The sequence below is a fragment of the Oryzias melastigma genome, unplaced genomic scaffold (assembly GCF_002922805.2).
Source record: "Oryzias melastigma strain HK-1 unplaced genomic scaffold, ASM292280v2 sc00427, whole genome shotgun sequence".
Lineage (NCBI taxonomy): Eukaryota > Metazoa > Chordata > Actinopteri > Beloniformes > Adrianichthyidae > Oryzias > Oryzias melastigma.
The window spans coordinates 31,692-41,592 of record NW_023417023.1 but is presented as its reverse complement, the minus strand read 5'-3'; the positions used below and the strand labels follow the sequence as shown (position 1 = coordinate 41,592).

General features: G+C 44.7%; 3 long non-coding RNA genes across 3 annotated transcripts in view; 1 reads left to right on the top strand and 2 right to left on the bottom strand.

Annotated features, from left to right (window-relative positions):
- Nucleotides 1-540: 540 nt before the first annotated feature.
- LOC118598391 lies at nucleotides 541-5,846 on the bottom strand. Its single transcript, XR_004947496.1, has 3 exons — nucleotides 5,739-5,846; nucleotides 3,510-3,513; nucleotides 541-553 (listed from the first exon to the last, which is right to left on the bottom strand). It is a non-coding gene; the product is annotated as an uncharacterized LOC118598391 (long non-coding RNA).
- A 1,360-nt stretch (nucleotides 5,847-7,206) lies between these two features.
- LOC118598390 lies at nucleotides 7,207-8,148 on the top strand. Its single transcript, XR_004947495.1, has 2 exons — nucleotides 7,207-7,247; nucleotides 8,055-8,148. It is a non-coding gene; the product is annotated as an uncharacterized LOC118598390 (long non-coding RNA).
- The window catches only part of LOC112138904, a 2,141-nt gene continuing 293 nt past the window's right edge, over nucleotides 8,054-9,901 (bottom strand). Inside the window, exons 2-3 of the long non-coding RNA XR_002917867.2 lie at nucleotides 8,247-8,461; nucleotides 8,054-8,135 (exon numbers count right to left, since the gene is read on the bottom strand). This is a non-coding gene — a long non-coding RNA (uncharacterized LOC112138904). The remainder of the gene's footprint in view (nucleotides 8,136-8,246; nucleotides 8,462-9,901) is intronic.

Here is a 9,901-nt window from a genome sequence, read left to right as displayed (position 1 = left end):
TTAGTCAATATGAACCACCAAGAGCTCTCAGATCCTCAGGCTCTACGACATTAATCATCCCTAGAACTCGGACCAAGACCTATGGCGAGGCTTCTTTTCAGTGTCTTGGTCCTCGCCTGTGGAATAGCCTGCCTGAGGATCTGAGAGCCTGTACAACTGTGGAGATTTTTAAAAACAAATTAAAAACACACCTTTTTAGTAAAACTTTTAATGACTCATTTTAAACTTTTTTAGAGTTTTTATTGTTTTAATATTTTGTTATTTTAATGATGTGTCTAGTCTAGTTTTAACCTTTGATTAATTGATGTTTTGATTTTATTTGTTTATAACAAAATGCTGTTCTTGTCCAAATGGGGTGGATATTTCCGATTTCTGTCTTGTGCTTGTTGCTGACATGTGTTTTTCTTTTTAATTTGTTTTTAACTTGTAAAGCACTTTGGGCTGTACAGAAGTGCATGAAAAGCGCTTAAAAAAGAAAGTTTGATTGATTGATTGAATAATTCAGGACATACTTATGATGTCATTCTGGATCTGCTCCGAACTAATCACCAAACTTTTATTAGTATGCAGACATTGAAAACGCATTTAAAAAATGCCGGACTGTTTTAGAAGAAATAACTATTCTCCACTTCATGAGGTGAGGCGTGCTATTTTGACCGAACTACGCCAGTTCTATCACTTACAGACCTGGATCCCGCAATGTCAAGCCTGACGCTCTGTCCCGCAAGTACAGCCCCTCGGATCACACCCCTTCCAATATCCTGCCGTCCACCTGCATCATCGGAACCCTTACTTGGGACGTCGAAAACAAGGTAATCCAAGCCCTTGAGAAACTCAAGAACCATCCTCCTGTCCCGAGTGGTACCTTGTTAGTTCCGGCTGACCTACGCTCGGAGGTCATCACCTGGGGTCACGCCTCCCGTTTAGCCTGTCACGGGGGAGTGCATCGGACTCTTTGTCGCATCCGTAAGAGGTTCCATTGGCCGGCCATGCGAAAGGACGTACGGGAGTACGTCGCAGCCTGCTCCACGTGCGCACGATCTAAATCCTCGACCTCCGCTCCTGCAGGCTTGCTCCATCCTCTACCTACTCCCAGCCGTCCCTGGTCCCATCTGGCCGTGGATTTTGTCACTGGGCTTCCCCCGTCAAGCGGCAACACGGTCATCCTCACTGTTGTTGACCGTTTCTCCAAGATGGCTCACATCATTCCCCTTCCTGAACTCCCTACTGCCACTGAGACGGCTAATCTCATGGTCAACCACGTCTTCCGTCACCATGGGCTCCCCGTGGACATCATCTCTGACCGTGGCCCACGGTTCGCTTCCCAGGTTTGGAAGGCCTTCTGTTCGGCCTTGGGGGCCACGGTTAGTCTCACCTCCGGCTACCACCCCCAGTCTAATGGCCAAGCGGAGAGGGCCAACCAGGAACTGGAGGCAGCTCTCCGCTGTCTGGCGGCACAGAACCACCAGGACTGGTCCCAATACCTAGTGTGGATTGAGTATGCTCACAATGCTCACCCTTCATCTGCTACCGGAATCTCTCCTTTTGAGGCCGCCCTCGGGTACTCACCACCTCTGTTTCCTTCTCAGGTATTGGATCTGGCAGTGCCTTCAGTCCAACATCACCTGCAGCGTTGCCAACGCGTATGGACTCAGACTAAGGCCGCCCTCCTTCGCACCAAGGAGAGCAACTGCCAGATCGCCAACCGTCACAGGGTGGTGGGGCCCAATTACCAACCCGGTCAGAGGGTTTGGCTCTCCACCCGGAACATTCCCATTCAGGCGTCCTCCAAGAAACTGGCTCCTCGATTCATTGGACCCTATGTCATCGAGCGGCTCATCAATCCTACCTGTGTCCGTCTCCGTCTGCCCAAAGCCCTCAAGATCCACCCGTCGTTCCACATCTCTCAGGTCAAGCCGGTCCAGGACAGTCCTCTGTGCCCGCCGTCCGCTTCCCCGCCACCCGCCCGTATCATCGACGGCGCCCCTGCTTACACAGTCAGCCGGATCCTGGACGTCCGTCGTCGGGGTCGTGGATTCCAGTTCCTGGTCGACTGGGTGGGCTACGGTCCGGAGGAGCACTCCTGGATCTCCCGCTCCCTGATTTTGGACCCCTCACTCATCTCAGATTTCTACCATGCCCACCCGGATCGCCGCCCTTGACCGCCAGGCGGCGGTCTTTGGGGGGGGGGTACTGTCATGGTGCCTCTGTCAGTCTCCTCCCCCTCTCCTCTCCGCTTGGCTGCTGATTCTCCACAGCTGCGACCACTCATCTCATCACCACGTCTGCCTTCATAAGGAACTCCAGGACCATCATTCCTCGCCAGTCCGTTGCCCCTGATGGTGCATAGTTGGTCCTCACGTCAAGTTTTCGTCTATGTCTTGTCACGCCAGAACCTTGCCTAAAATCTCTCTCTGTTCACCCTCAGGAATCCATACCACGAGTGGTCGTCAGAATCAGCCTCAGCCTGGATCCCCCGTTCTGTCTTCTCCTGCGGTCACACCACGAGCCTCTGCCTCCACGAACCTACACTCCTGGGAAGAAATCCACCAGTGACGTCACCCGCCTCTGCCTCGTGCCGGGAACCAACCTCAAGATCTGCTCAAGCCCTGTCACCTTACCTCGCCATTAAACCTTTTACCTGCCACGCTCGTCTCCGCTGTGTTTCTTCCGGGTTCCAGCATTTGGGTCGCCAAAGTGTTCTGTAGTCATGACAGAGACAGAAAGGGTACTTAGCTCAGAGAGGGGTGGGTCGCAACCACACCCCTCTGCTGATGGTCTTCTGCGCGCCCCTCTCTGCCTCGTTGCCCGCTGCTCCCTGGGAAGGCTCTTTATTGCTGCAGTCCTCCGCCGCCGGCACCTGAATCCCCACTGTAGGCCGGACTCTTCACAAGGGATCCACAGGCACGCACACCGCAGGTGGCGCTTGAAGACCCAGCTGCCTGTGGCTCCGGCGGATGTGGTACCCCCCCCCCAGGGTTACCTGTCCTCCATGTCCATCCTGTGCCTGGCGTCCTTCCTCCCCTCTTGCTCTGCTGCTAGTCCTTTTAAAGCCTCGAGAAAGTAGTCGCTGAACAACTCCGAGCACATCTCTCCCAGAACTCACTCTATGAAATATTCCAGTCCGGTTTCCGCCCCCACCATAGCACTGAGACTGCTCTAATTAAAATAACCAATGACCTGCTCACTGCTGCTGACTCCGGACTCCTATCCATCCTCATCCTCCTTGACCTCAGCTCGGCCTTTGACACAATCTCCCACTCAGTACTCCTGGAAAGACTCTCCTCCATCGGCATCTGTCACACTTCCCTCGACTGGTTCACGTCCTACCTGTCTGGCCACACTTAGTTTGTTCTGCTTCACTCCTTCCAGTCCCAGCCCTACCCGGTCACCTCTGGAGTGCCACAAGGCTCTGTCCTAGGCCCCCTCCTTTTCATAATTTATCTACTACCCCTCGGCAATATCTTCAGGAAATTTAATATCCAGTTCCACTGCTACGCCGACGATACCCAACTCTACCTGTCAACCCACCCCTCCTCCTGTGTCCCCCCTCCCTCTCTTACAACATGCCTGTCCGAACTTAAATCCTGGTTTTCCTCAAATCACCTCCAACTCATCAGCAATAAAACTGAACTCCTTCTCGTTGGCACCAGATCCACCCTCTCCAAACTCAACTCCCTTTCGCTCTCCATTGACAATTCCCCAGTCACCTCATCATCACAGGTAAAAAGTTTGGGTGTCGTCCTCGACAGCTCTCTGTCCTTTCAGACCCATATCAGCAACATCACCCGGTCCTCATTTTTTCACCTACGTAACATCAACCGTCTCCGTCCCTCCCTCACCCCTCACTCAGCCTCCATCCTGGTCCACAGCCTCGTCACCAGCCGTCTTGATTATTGCAACTCCCTCCTCTTCGGTCTCCCCAAGAAATACATCCATAGACTTCAACTGGTTCAAAACGTTGCAGCTCGGATAATCTCTGGAACCCCACTTTACCACCACATCACCCCTGTTCTACAGCACCTGCACTGGCTCCCAGTCCAGTCACGCATCAACTTCAAAATCCTTCTGCACACCTTCAAGGCCATCCACAACCTCTCCCCTCCATACCTGTCTGGACTAATCAACATCCCCACACCGTCCCGCTCCCTGCGGTCTTCATCGTCCCTTCACCTGTCTGTTCCCCTGCCTCGCCTCTGCACCATGGGTGGCAGAGCAGAGCCTTCAGCTGCTCTGCCCCCAGACTCTGGAACTCTCTTTCCCCTGATCTCAGAAACCTGGACTCTCTAACAACCTTCAAATCACAACTCAAAACTTTCCTGTTCAGACAAGCTTATTTATAGCATCTTCTGTTTTCTGTTTAATACTCTTACACTTAGGTTTTAACTTATTGTTTTACTTGTGTGTTCATACCTTTTTTTGTAAAGTGACCTTGAGAGCCTGAAAGGCGCTTTTAAATTAAATTTATTATTATTATTATTAAAGCGTCCAACATTGAGAGCCACCTTGTCCCACACCTGTTGCTCATTAGTTTGTTGGTAGGGCATTCACTGGCCCTCAGAGTCAGTTTTAGCAGAGCCAGAAAATTAAAAACCCAAATAAAATACATATAAGAAAATTAAAATCCACCCTGTGACATGAGCATGAGCATAATCGCATTTATTTTATTTATTTATTTATATTTCCAGGTCTCAGTTTTGGATGGACTTGTTTGGAGACTTGAGAGACTGGAAATTTTAATGGAAGCCATGAACATCAATCTTTGCTGAGATTCTGCTTCATTGGAGTTCTGCAGACGGACTTGGATGAATGTCGGGATCTATGGAACAAACACAGGATACGCCCAAGTAGACCTGCAACATGTCCTGGAGGGATTCCAAATGAGCTCCATCTCCTACTTCACAGGTGATGGATATTTCCACAGAATGATATATGTCATAATAAGTCAAAATACCAGATGACAAAACTTTTAAAAACATGACACTACCAACAAAAATTAGAATTTAACTTTGAGGGAAAATATGTTTAAATGCCACAAATGTATAATATAAAGTGATCATTTGAACATAATAAGAGCAGGGTTAGTGTTAAAATCTGTGTGGGTACTGCAGCAATATGCATGATGGCCACTTAGCTTACATGTGACCAACATGAATTTCCATCAGTTTTTTGTGCTTGTCGCACCGAAATATGAGCGAATGTTATCGGTCATTAAAATGTCAAGTTCCCTTGAAAATGTCCAGGAATATTTGAGGTTTATTGAAGTTCAGTGTTACGTCCCCAATAACAAACTGGCCCGGAGTCTAGGGGGGGAATAGCCATCCGTGGGGACAATAACATTAAAACTGGACACCAACATAAAAGGAACACAGTTCATTTAAATAAATGAAAACCTGTGTCCTGAAATAAAGCAAAGAAATCAGTGGTTAAGGTTAAAAGAACAAACCAAAACAGAGTTGGGACCTTGGCTAAAAGAAAAAGAAACCAGGGAGACTACTGACCCAGCCATGACAACCGTCGGAGTCAGCAGCTCCCTGCTAAGGGCTGCCTAAGAAAATTACCTAATCAACACAAATTAAACAAAGCCCGCAAATCAGAACTACCAAGGCCCAACCCCAAACTAACATAACAAAACCCAGCAATCTAAGATTGCTGAGGACAAAAGTAACCCAGACCAACACCACACAGACCACCACACAGACCACCACACAGACCACCACACAGACCACCACACAGACCACCACACAGACCACCACACAGCCTGCTGCTCTGCTCCCTGCCTGGCTTGGTGTGGCCGCCTCTGGCTTAAGTAGACACTATCTGCCAATCAAGGCAGATTGGCCACACCTGCCAGGTGAGCCGAAGGGAACTGGATGGGAAAGAGGCCAGACAGCAGCAGCACGTAACATTCAGATATAAAACTAAATGCATTACTTATTGCAACCTGTACATTTAATCATTTTAAACAAAGCTGAAATACAGTAATTTACTTTTCTTCTAGAATTTTCTTATTTAGTTTCGTGTTTTCAAAGAATTCAGCATTAAAAACAGTAAATTAAGTTTTAAAAGATATTTTTTTTTAAAAAGAAGAAAAATTTTAATTCTATTTTTATTTTGCAGATACGGTTCAAGGGACTGTGGATTTGCTGTTGAGGAGGGTGATCTGGATGCGTTTCCTGAGGCAAGACAAGTGCCTGACCTATGTGGTGATCCAGATATTGAGCAATACTTACAAGAAGCTGTTCTACAGAGTGGACGACAACAACCACAAGACTGGGAATCTGCATCAGAACTTTATTTAACTTTAAAGGACATGGCTGGGTTTTAGACCCAAAATGCTTCAAACAGTTTGTTTGTTCTGTTCCCTGTCCTCTTCAGAAATAGAGGACAAAAAAAAAAGATTCACTTACACAAAACTATGGAAGACTAACTTTGTTTTCTCGTGATAACGCGATAATGACGAAGAATGAAGCGTCTCCCTCTCCTTTTCCCACACTAAGATGCCGAGACTTAACCCGTTCTAAGTCTATTCATTTTGTGGTTAAAAACAAAGATAGAACACGCCACAAAAGTTGTTTTTTAGTCTATTTTTATTATATTATTAGTTGATCTATACTCTCCAAATACCTTAATTTCTTCTCATGCACCAGCCCCCTTTCTTTATTTCCCTAAAGCCTTCGAACAAACAGGTTGATTGACGGATCAAAAGAGTGTTCTTCTACTCTTTTTGTTTTTGACAACAAAATAAAGAGACTTGAAACGGGTAAAGTCTCAGCGTCTCCATGCGGGAAAGGGAGAGGAGGATGCTTCAGTCTTCGTTATTATCTCGTTGTAACAGGAAAAAAGATTTTTTTTTTAAAAAGTAGGTCAGGCCGTTTTCAGCTTCTGTACAAAACAACAGTTGTGGTTAATACATTTATTAACTTAAATAAAAAAATTAAATCAATTTCCTGTATTTGTGTCAACTTTTGATTACAGAATACAATACTTTGCAATGAGATCAAAGAAACTGAGAAACTGTTGCTCTTCATACACTTAGTGTGGTGTTATAGAACAATGCCAACGCGAGCAGAACTAGACTTATAAGTAGGTGACCTTTCAAAAACACCCAAATCCTGGGGCATTTTGAATTCCAAAGTCCATATTTTCCTTAAACTTATCATATGAATCTACGAATGGTAGCTTCATTACATTTGCACAAGTGTTTGCAACTGGTGATTCACTTGTGAACTGGATTTGTGGAGTTGGTGTCATTAGGGTTGGGCACCGATGGGTTCTGATGCGGTTCCGGTGCTACCACAGTTCTTTTGTTTCGGTTTCGGTTCCCTTTCGGTGCTTATTGCGGTACTTCAGTAATAAAAAATAATGCCTTTATCTTCCTAAACCCAAAGCAGAACGGCTTCAAACAAGCGCAGACTCCCTCCTGCCGTGCAGCTGTGCGCACGTAATATAAAGCATAATATAAAACTCCGTCTTAAATAAACTTAAACGTCCTTGAAATTTTAGCCTGACATTTTATTAAATTAAATCAGGAATGTGGCATTTATTTGCAGTTGTTTTTGGGCAAAAGCAATATTTTATTTCAATAAAATAAGGCGGAAGATAAATGTCAATCACACGGCTGCAAAGCGCAGCAGATGATGACGACCCGCTGTGGTGGTGGGCGGAGCCGAGCCGAGCTTTCTGCTATTAGCAGCCCAACAAGGAGGAAACGATTCATTGTTTCATTTTGGGATGGGGCTCCAGCGTTGTTTAAAAATTGCGGAAACTCCACTATTCACAGCGAAAGTCCCGCCCACCGACGTTGCGGAAGCCGACCATCTCGGCGGTTTTATATGAGCCCGCCCACGAACACAAGAAAGTAAATAGATAGGCTGAATCGTAAAGAATCAGAAGGGAGTACAAGTGATTGACATGTCCACAGACAAATGAAACTTCAATGAACTTTGGAACCGAAATCCGGCACCGTTTGCAGCCGCATCTTTCGGTTTCGGTAGAACCGCGCAAATCATAACGGTTCCTACTTGGAACCGAACTTTGGTGCCCAACCCTAGGTGTCATGCCTGCTGGTGGAAGTGAAGCCAGACCGGTGGCAAACATCAGTAACTCCTCCAGGGACACAGCTGTTAATTTCTCTGGAAAAAAAAAGAGTCTGTGATGTTTACATTTGCATTAATGAAGAATTTTCATCCTTTATTCAAGTAGCTTCATCAATATTGGAAACTGATAAGCTAGCCTGTACAAACCCTCAGAATCAGATAGATAATCCGCCCAAAATCCAAGTGTTTTGGCCTCCTTCTGCCACCTGTTACTTCCTGGTGGGCTGAGATCTGGTATGAACATGTTCTCCATGTCTGAAGCAGTCAGGACCTTGCAGGAGTAGGACAAGACTGGGGCAAGAACACTGGAATGCTGCTGCAGTGCAGAGAAAAAATCCAAACTTGCCAGTCCATCTCTGAATCTGTTAACGAGAAAAATCTGTAATAATTAGTTTTAAACAAAATTTCAAATATTTCACATTTGGTTGAACATATTTGGGCAAATTTTAGTTGCATAGTGTCATAACCTAGGTCAGGGGTCTGCAATCTGTGGCTCCAGATTGCTTCAGATTTTAACTGAACTTAACTTTCTGCCCAAAACTTTGGGAAAAAAGTCTAATCTTTGATGAGTTTAAAGCACATAATCTTATGCTGCACAACAATGGTTAGTGGTTGTCCAGAGCCACACTGGGATGATCTTGTTTGGCACAGGATGTATTTTATTTTGAAAGAAAAATCATACGAGATTTAGTTAAGAGTCAAAATACAATTTCACATTTTGAGAAAATGCAACTTTCCCCTTATTATTTCTGCTTTTATTCATGCCAAAAAATAAATAGAATTCATATGTATTATATTAAAAATGTAATGAAAGAAAAGTGGTGTTACATTTCTCTTAAAATGTAAAATAAGACTTTGTTGCTCCTTCTAGGTTTTGGTAAGTAACAAAATGGCCCTTTTATTGTTAAAGTTGCAGACCCCTGCTCTATGTTCAGCCAGAGTGTTTACATAAGGTGGTACATACTGGTCAGGGATGTAACGATTCATTCAAGACTCGATTCCATATGATTCGGTTTTCAAGTCACTATTTTGATTTTTTTTACAACACAACGAAATAAAGGTAGGATATTTTTTAATAGATAAGCCTTTATTGTCATTGTCACAAGACAAGGAAATTAAGGAGTCAGGATGAAGGGAAACAGTCATGAAGATGCATCGTCACCCATGACTGTTGATTGAGACGGAGGGTTTAATCAGATGTGATGAAAATGAAATGTTGCAGAGCAAAGAACTAATCCCGGCCTTGCTTGAATTTGCCTTAATAGTTTCAATCGTAAAATCCTGGAGGGACTGACTTCTGTGAAACTTTTAAATCCCAAAGAGCTGCAAGAATTTCCCAGGAAGAAAGTGCAGATGAACAACACAATGCAATCCACACGCTCACAGTGAGCCTGAATGAGGACATTTGAACTCTGCATGTTTCTAAATTTAGGCACAGCCTGTGACAAACCGATTTCTTTATTTTCTGAATCGATCAATATGTTGAGGAGTTTTAATTGTTTTTTTTTTTTGTTTTTTTTACCAATTCACGAAGAACCGTTACATCTTTAATATTGGTACATAAAACATTTAGAATTTTAATAAATTCAAACAAGAACAAAATAACCTTTATAAATCTTTTTGCGCTATTGAAGATTAATGAATGAAAAGAGCAATTAGCTGTCATCAATGATTACTGGTACATTTTGTCTGAAATATATTTTATTGGTGAATTTTAGGAGTTAAGGAATTTATCATTATTGTTCTCTATTTGGACAACACAAACATCTTCAACCCAACTATTTCTATTTTGAATGAGGAGT